The sequence below is a fragment of the Castanea sativa genome, chromosome 1 (genome assembly GCF_040712315.1).
Source record: "Castanea sativa cultivar Marrone di Chiusa Pesio chromosome 1, ASM4071231v1".
In the NCBI taxonomy this organism is placed as follows: domain Eukaryota; kingdom Viridiplantae; phylum Streptophyta; class Magnoliopsida; order Fagales; family Fagaceae; genus Castanea; species Castanea sativa.
In genome coordinates this window covers 46,347,683-46,365,498 of record NC_134013.1, presented here as the reverse complement: position 1 = coordinate 46,365,498, position 17,816 = coordinate 46,347,683, and the positions used below count along the sequence as shown (strand labels likewise).

At 38.0% G+C, this 17,816-nt stretch overlaps 1 long non-coding RNA gene across 1 annotated transcript; it reads left to right on the top strand.

The window, feature by feature from the left end:
* Positions 1 to 294: 294 nt before the first annotated feature.
* On the top strand, positions 295 to 925 carry LOC142621908 (uncharacterized). Its single transcript, XR_012841845.1, has 2 exons — positions 295 to 697; positions 788 to 925. It is a non-coding gene; the product is annotated as an uncharacterized LOC142621908 (long non-coding RNA).
* The last annotated feature ends 16,891 nt before the right edge of the window (positions 926 to 17,816 follow it).

The window sequence follows — 17,816 nt, the reverse complement described above, 5'->3', positions numbered from 1 at the left end:
TAGCACAACCTGACCTGAGATTACCATGTGAGTCTCTTTTGAGGTGCTGGGATTGATCATATGTAGATGTGGCCAATGGGCAGATTTCTTTTTGAACAGGTGACACACCACTGTTGGACAGCAAATTAACGTGGATTTTAATTTTTAGCGCTTAAGTTTATGCCTAGCTAAATTCATCTACCACTCTTACAACTAACAGTCAATAAATTTTATGTTATCCCGAAACTTCTCCTGCACCAAATTAATTTCACAACTATTTTCTATATAAACCAGTCCAATTCTTGAACTTATCTTATCTCTCCTAGCTCCTACCTTTCTTTGCAACTAAGGTTCCTAAAAAATATTATGCCTTTTCATAGACATCCACCTCCACCACCGGGCCCACATCCGCCACCGCCACCACCACCACACATATACGGTCCACCGCCGCCTCCTCCACGTCCTGAATTTTATCCTCCTCCACCACCACCACCTCATCATCATCATCATCATCATCATCCACCTGGACCACCCCCACCACCTTATGCACCACCCCATCCTCCACCTCATGGTCCACCTCCACCACCATTTCTAGACCCTTATCGTCCTCCTCCACCTTGGTACCGCCCTCCTCCGCCCTACTAGCACGCACTACAGTTGGTTCTCTTTGCGCTTGTTTGTATCAGCTAGGAGAGACTGCTAGCTGCATAAGGATGAGGTTAGAGAAGCTTAATTTATAGTGTTGTTTTTGGCTTGCTTTCTTTAAGAAGGAAAAATAAGATGATCTTTTCTTGTCTTGTTGTGCAAGGTGTGGAATTTTCACCTCTTGTCGCATTGCCTATATATATGGATGTGAGAAGTTTGTAATTGTGTATTCAACACACTGACCTTTTTCGTAGGATGAAATTTTTGTGTTCTATCACATCTTCTCATGATCGTTACAAAATTGATTTTCTGGCCATTTATAATTCGTGGTTGATATATGAAATCAGAGAGCTCTTGGACATATAAAATCCAGAAAATATTCTGTACTCCCTTGTTTTTTGTTCATTGAATCATATGTAAAACGTTTGGGGATAATTTGTTGGTATGCCCATTAAGGTCTATATCATGTAGGCTTGATGTTCATTTGGAAAAATGATGAAAAAATGAAAAATTACACTTAACCCACCTATAGTTTGGCTGTTTTAACAAAGTCCACATGTGGTATTAAAACTTATTACTTAACCCACTTAAAGTGTCATCCGTTAGACACCCATTACCCATCCTTTCTCTTTTCGTTAGAAAATCTCCTTTACTATATAAGCCAAAATTAGAATCCAAATAGAACCCCCAAAAAGAAGAACGAGCTCTCTCCCTCTCTCTACCTCAGAATCCCCAAAAATCCTCAAACCCATTATCCCTTTCTCTCTTTACTTCGATTGCCTAACTGAGTTCAAGTTTGCTAGGTCCCTATTCATTGTCGTCATTCTCCAAGTGGCTCTATGGTTGTGTGTTCTTTTATTTTGTCTCGATCTGTTCATGGTGATGAATTGGAACTCTTGGGTTCTCTAATGGCTGATTTTCGGAAAGGGTGGTTGTTTCTTTGTATTTATATTTGGATTTTGGGGTGTATTTAATGAGATGTGGTTTTTTATTTGGGTTTGTGGGTTGTAGTGCTTGGCTGGTGGTGTGGATGGGTATTAGTGGTGGAGATTGGGTTTGCGGGTTGTAGTGCTTTACAAAGGAGTTCTTGCTGGTATTAAGAAAGCCTTTTGGTAGACAAACAACACATAAAAAAAAAAAATGTAAGGTGGGCTTGCTTTAGTTTTGGGTTATGTTCTGATAGATTGAAAGCTTCAAAACATCTCTTTGGTGCATTTTATTCATTTTTTTTTCTCCCTAAACAATCACAACTAAGGACACACAAATCCACACCAATGCCTTGACTACCCAATACCCACCCAAAACATTTATTTGCTGCCCTTTGTTTATATATTTGCAAAAAAAAATTCATAGTTTCAGCAGCATCATCTGCAGAAGTTTCTTTATCTTTGCCATTTTTTCATACATTTGAATTCAAAAATGGAAACCCAGAAGCACAAAAAGTTAAAACTAACTTGTGCTAGGGGATTATCATATTAATGGATGTATTTTTGAAATTTTGATCTTGAGATTTTTAGTATAAATGGTTTTTTTTTTTTTTTAGAGCTCTAGAATCAAAAGAATAGATGAAGGAGAGAGACATAAAATATTATTAAAAATATATTTTTACCCCTGTTTTTCTAACAGAAAATGGTGAGGTTACGGATGTTTAACGAAGGACACCTTAATTGGGTTAAATGACACTTTTTAAACCATGGGTAAGTGTAGTTAAAACCGACCAAATTACAAGTGGGTTAACTGTAATTATTCCATGAAAAAAAGTGCTAGAGGCACATTCATTGCAGACCTTTCTAAAGAAAGGATAAGTGAAACACACCACAATATCTAATAGTGCGATTGTAAATTGAAAGGAAATCAAATATGCCAAATTTTGAAGAGGAAATTATGGTCATTTCCACTCTATGGGGATGCATCATGAGAAGAAATGTTTTATAAATTATTGTAGCCGAATTTAGGTGCGACGTATGGTACATTTAATCATTGACGGTTTACAAACCAAACTTCTCCCAAATCCAAAAATTAGGCCATGAATCTAAAGCAATTTTGTCTGAAAAAAACTAATTAGAACTTGCAATTTAGTAGTTTGCATGACGGTACTTCGGCAAAAAGTACTTATTAATTACATTATCCAATATTTTTATGATCTATGGTGTCAGATGCTATGATTACTGAGAAGGAATATGCTTGTAGCTTCCTCATCATTTTTCCAATTTTATGCACAATTTATCAGCCTGCTCACAGTGCAACACAGTAAGTCCATAATTTTCCTTTTTTGATAATGAAGTCCATAATTTTCCTTAATTATTTCAATGAAGTTCTTGCTTCATAGCAAAATTTATAAATGAATAAATAAGTTTTAAATTTTTAATGGAAGTCGCCTTAATCATCTGGATTATCCATTGTGACTCAGTTTTTGACTTATGAAGCATGGGTGCGTTTCCAAATTCGAGTGCTGATGCGAGACTCAACAATTTTTAAAAAAGTTGGGTGCGAGTACGGCAGAGTGCAGTGATTAAAAAAATTTTGAAAATATTTTTATTTATATTTTTAATATATTGCTAAGCATACTTTTTTACATAAAACTGGCAACCATAAGTAAATAAATAACAGCAGCAAGAAAAGCAATATACAGAACTTATTTCATACAAATTTAAACATCCCAATTCTCATTTTAACCCATGACTCCTCCACCTTAGAAAGAAAGAAAGCAAATTTAAACCCCACAAGCAAAGCAGTGGGGCCCACTTCATTACACAATTTCACACCTGAGTTGGTCTCCTTTTTTTCTTTTCAAGGAACCTTCCTGAGTTGGTCTCTTTTTTTTTATTGGCTTGCCTCTCACTAAAGAGGATGTTGACTTAGAGAGAGATACTGTCTCCATCACTCCCAATAATGGAATCATTCTTCACTCTGGTTCTTTCACAAAATACCACCTATGTACAGACACCCTTCTGGCTTCCACCTCTTCGGCGGCGGCGGCGGCTAGTTTTCACAGCAGCAAAAACAACAACAAAAGCCTCCTCCAGTGGCGCAATCGTTCCCACCTTTAAATTTCAGATTTTGGCCTCCAACAACTATTTCCTTAACTTTCTTTCAACAACGACAATTGCTCTTCATTTCAAAACAAAACAAGGACTCAATCATGGGGAAGGTGGACCGCGCTGTCACAAACTCTCTCTCTCTCAAGTTTCAAGATACCCAATTCAGGAAACTCCTCTCTCTCAGTCTCAAGTTTCAAGATACCCAAAACTCAACAGTGTAAAGAACAATTTTTTTTTTCACATATATAACAACAAAAACTCAAACAAACCAACAATAGCATAAACTCATATCAGTGTATAACCCTGTGTAGAGAGAGAACCTGAAGATTTTGGCTAAACAGTGAGTTTTGCACCTTTTTTTTTAATTTCGGCTTGAATCGGCCGATTCGGCACCGGCACGGCTTAAATCGGTTTGTTTCAGCGCCGATAGGGATCGATTCGGCCTGAATCGGCGCAAATCAACCTGAGTCTGCAACGCATCGGCGCGAGTCATGAAACGAAGAAAAAAAAACTGGACACGGCACCGACGCGCAGGCAACGGCATCCCTTGTGCATCGCCGCATCGGACGCAGGTGCGGCGAGCATTTTGCCGCGTTCGCGCATCCTAGTTTGTGACATCAACATGGGCCCCTTTTCCGTGCGAGCCATGTGAATATATATATATATATATATATGGAGAGAGAGAGAGATGGCCGGCCTAGGCTAATCTATTTTTGAACCAGTCACACCACAAGTAATCTATACAGGCACAGTAGTTTTACAACAAAATTTAGCTGATAAAAAGTTACTGGTTCTCATCTGCCCACAACTAATTTTATCTTTTTACTTACTATTAAGTGCTTATGACTTAGTGTTTTTGTGAAATTATTATAAAAATAATAATAATAATAATAATAAATGCGGTACATGTAGCTTTATTGACAGTTGGTTTGAAAACATGGATTACGAGTGCTCAAATTAAGTATTGTATGGGTTGCTTGCGTTTATTTACCTTAAGATAATAAGTATCATTTGCAATGATCATTTTGAATGATGAACTTTATATGATTTACTTCCAAATTTTAAATTAAATTGTAAAGAGTTTATTTTGCATCCAAAATCAATATCAAAATTAGCAAATAATTACATTGGCTAGGCTAGGTGATGGGCAAAGTCATATATCAAAATTAATATATTATATATGTATTGTTAGCCCCTAATTAGTCCCCTAATTACTATCACATTGACTTTAAATAATGAAACAAGCATTCTAGTTAATCTTAAATTAATAATATTATTCATAAAAGCAATAATTAGTGCAATTATCTTATAACCCTAGGATAAAACTTAAGTATACCTCTTCAAATGCAGTGCATTTTATAACAAAAATAATTGTACCATTAAAATAATAATAATTGATGAACCAAGAAAATACGATCATTTTGAGAGGCCTTTGGATGACCAATCCGCATTTAATACAACTTCTGTTACTAAACGGACGAATAAAGCTAGCATGACTGTTGGATGGATATTAAAAGCACCACATTAAACCACCAAAAGGATTACCCAAGCCATTAAGGCTCCCATTGAAGACCTCCAACGGCTAGAAAAGCAAGTAACTATATAAACTATATCAGACCTCAAACAAAGGTACACACACATATCATAACATTATCAGTTTTTTTCCATTTCATCTCTCAATACTGGATTTGCCATCGGAGGCTCATTGGCTAACACCGCGCTGGTGACTTCTTAAGAGAAACCCCATTTCTGGTCTTGTGTAGGAATCCAACGTCATTTGGTCACGCTTCATCTGGACAAATCTGACAACTAACGAATTTGTCTCCATCAGTTTGGTGCCATCTGTGTGGAACGACTTTCGAACTCTAGTTTGAAAAAACTCTAGTTTGAAAATGCAACTCTATCATTCTCAATATCCAGATTGAATCCAATGTACCGCAAGACCCAACGGCATTGGCTTTGCAGATTCAAACGCTCATGGCCAATGCAGAAGAACTCACCAAGCAGAATCAAGAGATAAGATAGCAGTTGCAACAAGAGGAAAATCATTCACCAACAAGGATCGAAATCAACAGGAACGATGATGAGGCCTAAGGCCTGGAGAACAGCCACTAGAAAGATGGTTCAAGGAGGACAGAACCATCTGATTGGACGAGGGACGACCTTCTTAAAAGCATGAGAAATGAGATGGAAGAACTAAAAAATGCAATGAAGGAGAAGACAACTAAGAATTTGGACAGAATGGTGAAATGGACTGATTCTCCTTTCACAACAAAGGTCCTAGAATGCCCTTTACCACCGAAGTTCTGCCTTCCTCAACTTGAGTCGTATGACAGTCTTAAGGATCCATTGGATCACATAATCACTTTCAAGATGACCTTGAGTCTGCAGCAAACCCAGACGAGATCTTTTGCTAGTCTTTCTCGACAACCCTTAAGGGAGCAGCACGAGTATGGTTCAGCAAATTGGCCCAGTCATGCATAGACGACCTTAAGTAGCTTAGCAATTTGTTTGTACGCCACTTTGTCAGTAGACAGCGACAGAAGAGACCATTAGATCACCTGCTCATGATCAGGCAAGAAGAAGGGGAATCGCTGAAATCGTATGTGAAGCGATTCAACAAGGAAGTGCTAAAGGTGGACAAAGCTAAGGACAAAGTGCAACTGACTACTTTCAGGGCCGATTTAAAGTCCAAAGATTTTGTGATCGCACTTGCAAAGAGCCCTCCAGGATCAATGACAGAGATACTATTGAAAGCTTAGAAATACATGAACGCAAGGAATGCTTTAACCACGATCAAAGTGGGGGACATGTGGAAAGAAAGAAGATATGTTCAAGAAGACTTGAAAGGAAAAAAAAAAAAAAAAAGGAAAAGAAGAAACTATTCTTCCAGCCATGACAACTTCAGGCCAAAGAATGATAAGACTAGAAGGACGGTAAATTTCACACCCCTAGTAATTGCCTGTTGACAAGATCTTGATGCAGATTAAGGACAATCATCCACTTAAATGGCCGAAGCCACTAAACTCTTCACCCAGCGCTCGTAATAAGAAGAAGTATTGTCATTTTCACTGAGATCATGGACACTACCCAAACAAATGTAGGGACTTAAAAGAACAAATAGAAGAGCTGATCCAGAAAGGGAAGTTACAGAAATCAGTGAAGAAAGATACGCCAGGACGGTACAAGCATGAACAACGGGCAAGATTAGAAGACAAGCCTATAGAAGAAGAAAAACAACAGGATCTTCCAGAGAGCGTCATAGGAGAAATAAGGATGATCAATAAAGGCCCAACAACAGGAAGATTTTTCAAGTCCCTCAAGAAGCCATAGCAAAGACAGGTCAACAGCATCCACAAAGCACCACCATTAAAACATAAAAGAAGAGAAACCATGGACATGATTTTTTCAGAGGAAGACGCTAGGGGAGTGAAACAACCTCATGACAACCCACTGGTTATCATGCTTATGATAGAAGGATTCAACACAGGACGAGTTCTGGTAGACAACGGGAGCTCCACTGACATCATTTACTTGTCAGATTTCCAGCAGCTACATGTAGATCCAAAGAATCTTCGTCCATTCAAATCTCCCCTTGTCAATTTTAGTGGAGATAAAGTATACCCAAAGGGAATAGTAACACTAACGGTCACAGCTGGCTCATATCCTCTCCAGGTAACCAAACAACTTAATTTTTTGGTAGTTGACGTCACTTGTCCTATAATGTGATCATAGGACAAACCACACTTAACCGTTGGAAAGCCGCAACGTCAACATAGTGCCTGAAGGTGAAATTCCCAACAAAACATAGGGTAGAATTGATAAGGAGAGATCAAGTTCTAGATCGTGAATGCTATCAGGTAGTATTGGCCTTAAAGGAGAACCACATGTGGATGATCAAGGAAAAGAATTTAGAAGCAATAAAGGCACCGGAAACAATTGAACTGGTAGGAGGAGAGCTAATGAAGGTAACAAAAGTAGGGTCGAGCCTCAATTCCTCAAAGAAGGGAGAGATAGGCAAGTTCCTAAAGGAGAATTTAGACATCTTTACCTAAAGCCAAGAAGACAAGCCCGGCATAACCGAAGATATTATTTAGCATCACCTGAATGTGAATCTCGAAAGAAAATCAGTCCAGCAAAGAAGAAGGGTTTTTGCTCCCGAACAAAATAGAGCCATAATGGATGAAGTAGACAAATTGCTGGTAACCAATTTCATTTGAGAAGTCTATTAACTAGTCTGGTTGGTCAATGTTGTCATGGTGAAAAAGGCAAATGAAAATGGAGAATATGTATAGATTACTTGAATAGTGCCTACCTGAAGGACAGCTTCCCATTACCAAGAATTAACCATCTCGTTGACTCAACAGCAAGACACAAGCTCTTGACTTTCATGGACACATTCTCAAGTTACAACCAAATCTAGATGTCGGATGAGGATCAGGAGAAGACAACATTCATCACCAATCAGGTGAACTAGATGTTCAGCAAGCAGATTGGAAGGAACATGGAGGTTTATGTGGACGATATGCTTATTAAGAGTAAAGAAGAAGGAAGCCATCTGGACAACCTTAAGGAAACTTTTGAAACACTAAGGCAATACAAGATGAAGTTAAATCCGACGAAAAGCGCATTCAAAGTTTCCTCCAGGAAGTTCCTTGGCTTCATGGTGTCGCAATGAGGAATTGAAACCAACCTAGAAAAGGTGAAGGCTATGCTGGAGGTGTCACAACTCAAAACCTTCAAGAAAATACAAAAACTAATAGGAAGAGTCACGACCCTTAACAAGGTCGTCTCTAAGGCAACAAACAAGTGTCTGCCTTCTTCAAGACTCTCAAGCAGGCTTTCGCCTGGACAGACAATTGTGAAACAGCATTCTAGGAGTTAAAATATTATTTGAGTAACCCACCACTTTTGAGTCTATCCAAAGACAAGGAGGAATTATTCTTGTATCTAGCAGTATCAGCTACAGTTGTAAGTGTTGCATTGATTCGAGAGGAGTCTAAAGTTCAATGCCCAGTATACTACGTCAGCCAAGCTTTCCAAGGAACAAAGGCAAAATACCAACGCATGGAGAAGATCACATTTGCCTTGATTGTCGCTTCTCAGAAATTGCGTCCATATTTTCAAGCAAATCTGATTCTAGTCATGATGGACCAACCAATCAAGAAGGTAATAACCAATAAACAAACTAGAAGCAGCAAGAAGAATGGTACAGTAGGCTATTGAAGTAAGCCAATTCAACATTGAGTACAAACCACGAATAGCGATAAAAGCTCGGGTATTAGTTGATTTTATTGTTGAGTTTACTTTACTAGAAGATGAGAATATGAAGAATAAATTAACACTATGGACGGTTCACATGGGTTGATCATCAATACAAAAGATGGGCGGAGTTGGAGTCGTCTTTACTTCTCCGAAGAGAGACATCCTAAAATATAGAGTACAACTCCAATTCCCTACCACCAATAACGAAGCAGAGTACGAGGTGATACTAACGGGGCTCAGAGTGGCAAAATACCTAAGAGCTAGAAATGTACTTTTGAAAAGTGATTCAAAGCTGGTAAGAGGCAAATCAATGGTGAATACAAAGCCAAAGAAAGCAAGATGCAAAGGTACTTAAAGCTGATGAACCAAATAATTGTGGAGTTGGAGCAGGCAAACTTCATACAAGTCCCACAAAGTCAGAATTCAGATGCAGATAAAGTGGCTAGATATGCATCATCAGAAGATAGAACAAGCTTGCCAGATCTGATGCTAGAAATAAAAAAGTCCCCTAGCATCGAAGAGTTCTACACGTTTTCAATACAAGGTAACACCAATTGGACAACCCCAATCCTATCATGCCTCAAAGACGGACAATTGCCATCAAATTCAAGCAAGGCAAGAAAGATTAAGAAGCAAGCTACTAGGTTCACAATCCTAAATAGCATGCTCTACAAAAGGGGCTTTTCATTGCCCTACTTAAGATGCATTGATGTGAGAGACTACGCCCCCGACCCTTTTTTGGATGTTGGGTCAAACCCACATTAATGAGTGGAGTCGTGTTATTGCCTCTCAAAATGGAGGTTCGACTGATTATATTTTCCCCTTTAGATTAAGGGTTTTACAATAGAGTCGCCACTTATTTAATTATTGGAAAAAAATAAGAAAACCAAAATTGAAAAATTCCTCATTTTATTAATTTGAAATTGAATTTACATTAATCATAGGAAATTACATGACTTTGGTTTTAGATACAATCTAAGATAAAGTACATAGCTTTGTTTCCTAGTTACAGTCTAGAAATCGAAAATTACATGGATAAGCATTTGATCTATTAACCCTTGATCTAAGCTCGGAGGCTATGTTACAAAGTGAGAAGGTATTAGGCACCCACCTTGCCCGGTAAACCGGTCTTCTAGACTATGGTGGCTAACTTTCATATCATATCATCCAATATGTCAATCAATTTACATGTTGAATTTAATGTGTGTGCATGTGATAAACCCTAATTCAATTTATTAAGTATTGCATTTTGGATTGAAAAATAAATTCTAGTGAATGTATGTGGATGGTGATATCCAAGATTCAAGAATTTGAAAGAAATATGAAACGAACACCTATTTCATATTTTTGATGTGGATCTAAGATCAAAACTAGTGTTATGCATGAACATGTGATGAACAACCAAGAACATGTAAAGAACACCTAAGAACATGTGAAGAATACCTAAGAACATTTAAGAACATTCAAACATATTCAAGAAAATTTAAATAACTACTATCAAGCTTTAATATTAAATTATCATCATGGCAACATAAAAAACAAGTTAGAGAAATGGATTATACCTTTATGCAAGATCCATACGGTGGAGGAGGAGACTCTTGGCGGAGGGGGAGGAGACTCTTGGCGGAGGTCTTACGGGTGGAGAAAAAAAAGAGTTAGGAGAGGAAGAGTGAGTCTCACTCAATAACTTGAGTCTCAAAAAGACCAAGATATGACACGACTACTCTACTTCCAGAACTCAAGAGAGGAGAAGAGAGGGGGTTTTTGTCCTGGAATGCAGGAAAGGGGGGTTTATATAGTAGTGATGGAGAAAATATAGATAGAACGTCATTTAATGAGGGTTGACAAAGAATCATGAACCTAGACCTTATTTTAGCCTTTGGGGAAATCGAGTGCATTAAATGTAGAGATTGGTGGGAGTGAGGAGCAAGCAAAATTCGGTTTTCTATAACTACTGTAACAACCTGTAGAGCCAACTTCAAAAAACCATATCTTACTCAATATTGATCGAAATTGTCTTGATCTTATGCTCAAATTAAAGCCCTGTGTGTCTAGTTTCTTCGAAAATTAACCTCATTCACAAATTCAAAATACTCTGAGAGATATCAATGAAATGGTGGGCAGAAGTCATTTGTTAGAAAACAATTACAGCACATTTAACATTAATAGGTCCCAAATTAGTTTCCAATTAACATTAATAGGTTCCAATCACTCCCATTTCAGACTTAATTAGTTCCAAATTTACCCTAATTAAAAGATAATTGCACAAATTACTCATTGAATAATTAATGTTTAACTATTTTAATTAATTAAGTGTGTGCAACCTTACCATAAAATGTAATCCTAGCCGATCAAATTATGACACGTCACTAATCTCTAATTGATTATAATTATAACCAATTGGAATCAATTGTTCATAATCACATATAGTTGAACTCAATTTGTGATAGTGCATCTCACCCATTAAACCTTAATTTGATGATCACTTTCAATTTGATGGTTCGATTAGGGCTTATGACCAGTCGATTTGATCGTTACAAAATCAAGATCATTTTTGATGAAATAGATTAAGGTCCTAATGACCAGAATCAAGATGCATATTTTCAAGGAAAAATTACTCTTTTACCCTTCATGTGAGGTTAAATGCGGGTTGCAAAATAGGGTGTTAACAATTGAGCTAGACAAAGCCAAATATATCCTTAGAGAAGTTCATGAAGGTATATGTGGAAATCACTAGGGAAAAAGGTCTTTAGTGGGGAAGATCATTGGGGCTGGTTAGATTTTTACCTACGATGTGGAAAGAAGCAAAGGAGTTAGTTAGGAGATGTGATAAATGCCAGAGGTATGGAAACGTCCAATGAGTTCTTAGGGAGAAGATGACAAACATAACATCACCATGGCTGTTTGCACAATGGGGAATCGACATAGTGGGTCCATTGCCCAAGGTAAAAAGCAGGTAAAATTCTTACTTGTAGCAATCGACTATTTCATAAAATGGGTAGAAGCAGAGGCCCTAGAAACCATCACAAAAGCCAGAATATATAACTTTGTATGGAAGAACAAAGTTTCCAAGTTCGGCATACTAGGGACGATCATCTCAAATAATGGCCACCAATTTGACAGCTAAGGATTTAGGTCACTCTACTCGAGCCTCAGTATCAAGAACCAATTCTCTTCACTAAAACACCCTCAAGCCAACGGACAAACAGAGGTAGCTAATCGAACATTGTTGAAGATCATCAAAGTTCGACTAGAGAGAGCAAAGGGTGCATGGCCTAACGAACTACCAAATGTCTAATGGGCCTACTGAACCACAGTTAAAACCCCAACATGAGGAACACCGTTCACAGTCACATACGACATTGAAGTAGTAATCCCTGTCGAAGTAGGGGTCACCAACATGAAAAGATAGATTTTTGACAAAGAAGGCAATAACGATCAACTGAAGGTGAACTTGGATTGCCTAGGTGAAGTAAAAAACTAAGGCTCCCAAAGAATAGCAAAAGAGAGTGAAGCTCAGAAGATTCAACATAGGAGACCTCGTCCTACGAAAAGTCACACCAACGACCAAAGATCCAACTTGGGAAGGCCCCTACAAGATCATCCATTACTCAAGACAAGGAAGCTACCATCTGGAATCCATGGATGGAAGCAAACTACCTCATCCGTGGAACATTGAACACCTCAAGAGGTATCATCAGTATACATCAAGTTTTGTAGTCATTGACCGTTTTTACTTATGTTTTAAAGCAGCTTAATAAAAGAATTATTCAATCACAATCTTCACAAATGTGTTCAAATGAGTGTTAAAAAGAAGAACCAACCAGTGATAAAAATCCTTAACCAAAGAGGATATAAATCACCTTGACAAGGCTAGTGATAGAAATCCTTAACCAAAGAGGATATAAATCATCTTGATGAGGCTAGTGATAAAAATCCTTAACAGATATAAATCACCTAGAAGGCCAATAATAAAAATACTTACCGGATATAAATCACCTTGACGAGGCTAGTAATAAAAATCATTAGCCAAAAATGATATAAATCACCTTTATGAAGCCAATGATAAAAATCCTTTAAAAAAAAGGATATAAATCGCCCTGACGAGGCCAATGATAAAATCATCATCTAAGAGGATATAACTCACATGAAACACCCAAATGATGGAAATCCTATTAAGGAAAATGTGAATCATACGACAAACTAGACTATTGCAAATCCCCCTAAAGACAAAAATTAAACAAATATTCAAATGATCTGAATTTTCTTGAAGCAAATTTTGCACTATTGGATGAACAAAAGTGGCTTAAATTCTCTTGAGAGAATGCAAGTCAACAAAAGTCCTCTCAAGGAGGGTGCAGGTCATCTGACAAACCAAAAGCAAATGCAAAATCCAATATGCAGAATCTTATGGGCATCCATGCAATACAAAAGGATAAAAAGCCAACACATATAAAGGTATGCATTCAATGATCAAAAAAGCAGAGGATGAAGAAGAAATTAACTTCAGCATATAGAGGAAATATTGTTCAAAATAAACCCAAAAGTTCTGTAAGGTGGATGTTTGAAAATAAAAGCCTAAAAACAAGCAGGACACCATAAAAAATAAAGGAACTTATGCAAAAATATCATGCAACAGGGGCATCATCCTCAGCCTCGGGTACATTGCTCTCAGCATTAGCAGTAGCAGCGGCCTCAGTGGCTTCATGTGCTTCTATTTCTTTGTCTACTGCATCAAATTCCAGGCCCTCCAAGTCAACCCTGGATTGTTCTTCGTCAAATACCTCCTAAGAAGTTTGAAGCCCTTGAAATACTTGATGAACAGAACACTGTTGTACTCTTCAGTAAGCTAAAAAGCTTACACAACTTTGGCTCCTACAAATTTGATCTTTTGACTGGCTAATTGGAGTTGCTCATCTTTCTACACCGTCAGCAATTTCTCAACCCTGAGCTCTTCAGTCAAGGCCTTAACTTTCTCCTTGGCAGTGTTCCCTTCTTCAATTGCTGAAATGATGTCTTTCCTCAATTTGGAACTTTCAACCTCGAGCGGCTCCACCTTAGAGCCGGCCATAACCACTCTTCATTGGTAAGATACTCCGTGGTAATATGGATCGTCTCCCCCAACACCTGGCACTCATAAGTGTAAGGATAAAGGTAAATCATTTTAAGGAAAGGAAACATACAAAATGAACAAGGGATACCTGGACGAACTTATGGATGTGATGATTCATTATTTCGTGAGAAGGAATCCTAGAAAGCTCTTTAAGGTCGTCAGGAATGACGACGTTGTGTGCCCTCCCCAAGGCTGTGGTAGCATCCTCCCAAACGCTAGCCCTAACTTTACCCTTTCCTTTATCACCACTCTTATGCTTCTTTTGATGAGGAGTGATTTCTTCAAGGGAGACCGTTGGGGAGGCATCTTTAGGCTCTTGAAGAACAAGAGTAAATGAAGCCTACTCGATGACTTGTTTCTCAACCACTCATGGCCTTTTCTAGCCGATGCTAAAAAGAGGTTCGTTCTTCCTAACTTTCATTCAAGCATACATTTCCTGACTAAACTTGGTTGCCATCTCTGAAGCAACAACATAAGGTGCGATCAGCATAAAAATAAAAATAAAAAATGTACTTCTTTCTTCTCTCAACAAGGCCCTTAAGACAAAAGGAGAAGGCTCAAGTCCTAGGAAGTGAGGATGTAGGATACGAGGATCGATGAGCTCGTCAAAATCATCGATAGTCCTCGCGTAATCAAAAGCTGTGTTAACTCGTCCTTTATATTTGCTCTTCAACCTTGGATGGACTATAACTGCAAAACAAACACATAGAAGAAGATCAGAGTCATGACAAACAATGATAATGGAAATTTAAGAGTTTTTGGCAAAGGCTACGCACCAAGTTTTGGAACCTCCCACCTATGCAGCAACTTAGGAACATCGCCCCAAAAATCATCAGATGGAGTCTCCCAACCACTACCGAAGACGAAGAAGTACCTAGAATTCCAATGTTGCAATGACGAAGGGAAATCAACTATAAGCCTAGCTTTCCTATCCCAAGTTATGAGTTCATAATACTCGAATTGCTTAGATTCTTTTAGACAATACAAATGTAAAAGTTCGTTCATCCTTATCATATCTTCGTCATTTGCAATCAACCAAATCGTCATGCAACTGATGACGGTCCGCCATGAGTTCGGCATAAGTTTCCCCAAAGCAATATTGAGATGGTGGAGGAGCTCTATTACGAACGGGTGGACGGGGAATCTAAGACCACTGAAAAATGCAACCTCGTAGAAATAGACCTCGCTGTGGGCAAAGGCACAAGCTATTTCATTCTCACGAGGAAGCCAAATCTTATTCCCACCTGGGAACTAAAACCTATCCATAAACCTAAAGAGTGTCTCTTCGTCTAAGCCACACGACTCCTCAAGGGCATGGAAGGTCTTAGGTTTAGTGGATGAAAGTTTGGTGGAAGAGGGTTTCGAGGACGAGGTTTTCAAAGCAGTAATGTCTACCTCCATTCCTATAAGTTTATCGCTAGATGAAAAACCCATCTCCAGTTCAGTTGACCTAACAACGAATCTCTCTCTATCTCTCTCTCTCTCTTTCTCTCTCTCTCTCTCTCTCATAGACATTTCACACAAAAAAACAATATCAATTCAAGGATTAGTGCAACAATGGATACAAATCAGTCAAAACCGACCTAAATGCACTATCCCTAGAAACAAAAGGACCAACGTGGGGGCGATGGCCACTAGAAGTTTTGTGAAAAGCCCCTAAGCGAGGAAAAAATAAAGAAACTGAGGGACAAAGATTCCTAACTTTAGAAAGCTCAACACATTGAAAAGAAAGTAAAAAGGGTTTAAAAAGGATCGTACTTGGAGAAAAGAGGTCCTAGGAAGCTCTAGCTCGAAGAAGAAGAAAGTTGCAAAAAAGATTTGCAGGAAAAATGGCGTAAGGAAGAAGATGAAGAAGAAGCAAATAGGCTTATAAATGCCTCCAAAAAACTAAGGCGCGGGAAAACTAAAATCCTTGTCAAGAGGAGTGCCCACATCCAGCCAACCAACGCATGACACGTGGCCACGTCACAAGCAGCGCCGTCACATCTCATTAAATGCGAAAGGAACGGGATCTCAAAGGTCACAGCCAGTATGAAATGACTTATCATATTCCTATACAAGGACTTAATGATCACAGAATAGAGGGCAAATGATGAACCAAGAAAATACCATCATCCAGAAAGGCCTTTGGATGATCAACGAGCCATAAATACGCATTTAATACACCTTCCATTACTAAACAAACGAATAAAGCTAGCATGACCATTGGACGGATATTAAAAGCACCACATTAAACCACCAGAAGTGTTACCCAAGCCATTAAGGCTCCCATTGAAGACCTCCAACAACAAGAAAAGCAAGTAACTATATAAACTACATCAGACCTCAAACAAAGGTACACACACATATCATAACATTATCAGTTCCTTGTCATTTCATCTCTCAGTACTTGATTTTGCCATCGGAGGCTCATTAGCTATCACCACGCCGATGACCTTCCCAAGAGAAACCCCATTTTTGGTCTTGTGTAGGAATCTAGAGTCATTTGGTCTCGCTCCGTCTAGACGAACTTGACAATTGACGAATTTGTCTTCATCAATAATAATAATAATAATAATAATTATTATTATTATTATTATTTTATTTCCCTTGGAAAATATCATACTTCTTTAGTTTTTGCAATTTTTGGGTCAGTGCTAACATATACTTAAATTTAATTGAGAATTTTTTTATTTCAAAAAAAACAAATTTAAATGAGAAACCTAGTATATATACTGCTATAATTAAAAATATACCTAAGTTTTGGTCCAGCCTCTATAACACATCTCTCCTACTACCACCTTTCTAACGCACCATATCGTCCTCCTCCATCTTGGCATGCACACCATGTTAATGCACTTGACTTCAATTTTTGTTTGGTGTTCTTTGAGAAGGTAAACAAATGACTTCAATTACATTGTGCAATATTTGCAACCTCTTATTTCATTGCTATTTAATTATGAAAACCAGGAGTTTACATTTTTTGTAGGCAGAATTGACAATGCATTAATTTATTTTTATAAACTTCATATTTTTTGTCTTATTTTGTTGTCTATATCTTTCTGCTTTGTATTGTGCGTGTTAATCGTTCGATAAAATGCCCTCCACGTCCACTCCAATCATTTGAAGAAACTTCAAGCAATTTCCAAGGCTGTGAAACTTATGTTATGGTCAGGTTTTAGAAATGCATTCATTTTGGAATAAAAAAGAAACATTGTTTAGTTTCAAACATGTTTGGAGCCTTTCATTCCAACCACCCATCGGAAAATGACATGTGACTCGTTATGTGTGATGAATATGACACACTTGGTTAGTTGAGATAAATGAGCTACGTACATTGGACATGACAACTACTAATCTCTTCTTCCTAAGGGTGATTGAAGCCCAAACCTTTTAAAACATGTTTAAAGCCAAACTTTGTCCAATAAAATATGCATTCATTTTCAGATTTGAGACTTGAATAGCACTAATGATACATGGTTCTAAGTTCTAACCCATATTATGATGAAAAATTTCTTGTTGTATAAACATTGGCATCAATAATTTAAACGCCTAACTAAATGGGATTGTAGCCACCAATTACTCCTCCAAAACCCCATCTGTGTCTCTCTAACAGCGAAATTTGAACAAAGCTTGAGCGCGAACAATGGAAAATTTTCTCAGCTAGGTCAGCTAAGATGGAATTCAGAATGGTGTAGCATCATTTACTTCTTTATGCCAATTGCCAATCCATTATCAGCTAAAATTTTCCCCTCAAATATTCTCTCTCTCTCCTTGGTTGCCCGCAATAACCA